At 44.1% G+C, this 2718-nt stretch overlaps 1 long non-coding RNA gene across 1 annotated transcript; it reads right to left on the bottom strand.

Annotated features, from left to right (window-relative positions):
- Positions 1-417: 417 nt before the first annotated feature.
- LOC128352434 (uncharacterized) lies at positions 418-834 on the bottom strand. The gene is made up of 2 exons (XR_008320413.1): positions 768-834; positions 418-689 (listed from the first exon to the last, which is right to left on the bottom strand). It is a non-coding gene; the product is annotated as an uncharacterized LOC128352434 (long non-coding RNA).
- Positions 835-2718: the final 1884 nt, after the last annotated feature.

The following is a 2718-nucleotide window of genomic DNA, read 5'->3' as shown; positions in this document are numbered from 1 at the left end:
CAATCCATCTCCCATAAACTCACACGCCTTGGCTCTGATCAAACTGTTCATCAGGCTGATATGACCCATGTTGCAATTGGGTGTGTGAAAATACCTGGGGTGAATCTCAGTGAAGCCAACATTCATGTCCGTAATTGCAGAAATAAGCATGCCTGTCATCAACATTGACAAGGGTGAAGTCTCAGCAGCTCAAAAGGAGGTGAACTCCATCATGCTCCCTTTTAGATTTATTGGCTGAAATTTATTTTATTGTTGACAAACCTTGGAGCTCTTGCTTAGCTCCTGTTCATTTTGATGAATCCCACATGAGACTTGGTACAGCATGCACTAAGAGTTCTCAAAGCTGGGTTCCCAGATGTTAGAAACAAAATCCATGAACCAATCTTGAAAGCTGAATATATATATATGACACAGACATATATGTAAATATGCAGTTTATATAACAAATCCCAAACCATACATGGAACCAGCATATACAATGATGGTAAAGAAGGAACAATGGGCAAATGTAAGTGTTCAAAGTCCAATCTTCTCAGCTGAAGTATATAACATTAAAAATACTTCAAAGCCAGAGATGGCAAAAACAAATCTTCATTCTTCACAGTTATGAAATCTGTGAATCCCTTAACAGGCATCCTAGGATATCTTTGCCAGTTTCAAAAACAATCTTCTTCAGAAGTATGTCCTATCTATTTATAAACAACAAACATTAATATAATATAATACCAAATGAACAAACTTGTTCCTTTGTTACAATAAAAACATACCTTCTATCCGGAACAACCTTGCTCTGTCAAACCATCTGTAACAAGTATCTGCTCAAGCATGCTGGACTCCTTACAAAACTCCAAATGCACTCAAGGTTAAAATACACCCCAGCTAAATCATCCAATTAACAACAGGTGGAAAGGATACTCTCAGTATAGACTATACTCTAAAACAGTAATGCATCACATGTGTCTACAGAAAACTCAAAAAATCACAGTTTTAACATTTAACCCTGTAGGAGAGCACGTTCTGACTTTATAAATGAACCAAGCTTCTTTCTGGAGAAGAATCCTTTGAATATCCTGCTTTTCAAAAGAACATGGAGAACATTTAAATAAAACAAAAAACCTCAGGTCATCCGGTGAATGAGATTTATCTAAAAAATGCTGAACTGATGGGGCATCCGGTACTCTGTTTTTAATTCTAGACCTATGTTCAAGTATACGGGTCTTAATGGTTCTAGTACTGATCCCAATATACCATAGATCACATGGACAAATGATAGCATATACAGTACATTTGGTTTTGCAATTGGCAAACATTTTTAAAGGAAACCAGCTTCCTTGTACTTGGATCACAATATTCAGTGATTCAAAGACCCAAAGGTCTGGTTCATGGATTTTGTTTCTAGCTTGGTTTTTTGTCCGTGATTCCTTTGGGGGAGCCGCTTCAGGGGAGAAACGAGGGCAAGGGCTGGACACTTTGTCCAACCATTTGTATAGAGGGAGGCATTCAATAGTGGGGCTTCTGTTTAATCAGTTTTAAGTTGTGCTGAGGTTGGGTTGAAGTTGCAGTGTGTGTGGGTTTGTCTGGAGATGGGGAGGCAGGGAGTGCCTTCGTTGAATGTGGGGCAGCTATTCCGGTAGTGGTGGGGAATAGAAGACACGTTGGCAGGTCAGCAGGCTGTTCCAGGGGAAGGGTGGTCAGAAATCTAATAGCTGTCCCCCTTTCCGGCTGTCCTGCCAGCTCTTTGACCTCGGGGAGCACTGCCAACATCCCACATAACCTTACCTTGCTCCTCTGCAATGCCAGGTCGGTCCCAAATAAATCTGAACTCATCCATGATTTGATCATGGATGAAGGGGCCGACCTGATGTGTATTACTGAGACTTTGTTGGGGGAGGCTAGTTGCCCAGTTTGGTCCCAGCTTCTCCCTCCAGGATATTCTATAGAGGAGCAGGTGAGGGGACGTGGGCGGGGAGGTGGAGTGGCTGTGGTCTATAAGGATAACATCTCCCTTACCAGGGTCCCTGTCAGGGTATCGGACCATATTGAATGTGTGTACTTGAGTTTGGGGACCAGGGATAGATTGGGACTTCTGTTGGTGTACCAATCGCCCTGCTGCCCAACAGAATCCCTTACTGAGCTCACGGACTTGGTCGCGGAACTTGCGTTGGAGTCTCCCAGACTTTTGGTGCTGGGGGACTTCAATGTTCATTTCGGGACCAATTTGTCTGGGGCAGCTCAGGAGTTCATAGCGGCCATAACGACTATGGGCCTATCCCAAGCGGTCTCTGGATCAACGCATATTGCAGGTCACACGCTTTATTTGGTCTTTATTCTGATCAGGGTGGTGTTCCGTGGGTGGGGACTCCTACGATCTCCCCATTGTCATGGACGGACCATCATCTGGTCTCTGGGTCTTCTCGGAGAGACCACATTACTCCTTTGTTGATGGAGTTACACTGGCTGCCAATAGTTTTCCAGGCAAAATACAAAGTGCTAGGTATAACTTATAAAGCCCTAAATGGCTTAGGCCCTGGGTATTTAAGAGAGCGTCTTCTTCGCTATGAGCCCCACTCCCCATTAAGGTCACTTGAAGAGGTCCATCTCCAGTTGCCGCCAACTCATTTGGTGGCTACACAGAGACGGGCCTTCTCGGCTGCTGCCCCGAGATTGTGGAATGCGCTCCCCGCTGAGATACGATCCTCCCCATCTCTGGCAATTTTC

The sequence above is a fragment of the Hemicordylus capensis genome, chromosome 3 (genome assembly GCF_027244095.1).
Source record: "Hemicordylus capensis ecotype Gifberg chromosome 3, rHemCap1.1.pri, whole genome shotgun sequence".
NCBI lineage: Eukaryota > Metazoa > Chordata > Lepidosauria > Squamata > Cordylidae > Hemicordylus > Hemicordylus capensis.
This window is presented reverse-complemented; position numbering and strand designations above follow the sequence as displayed.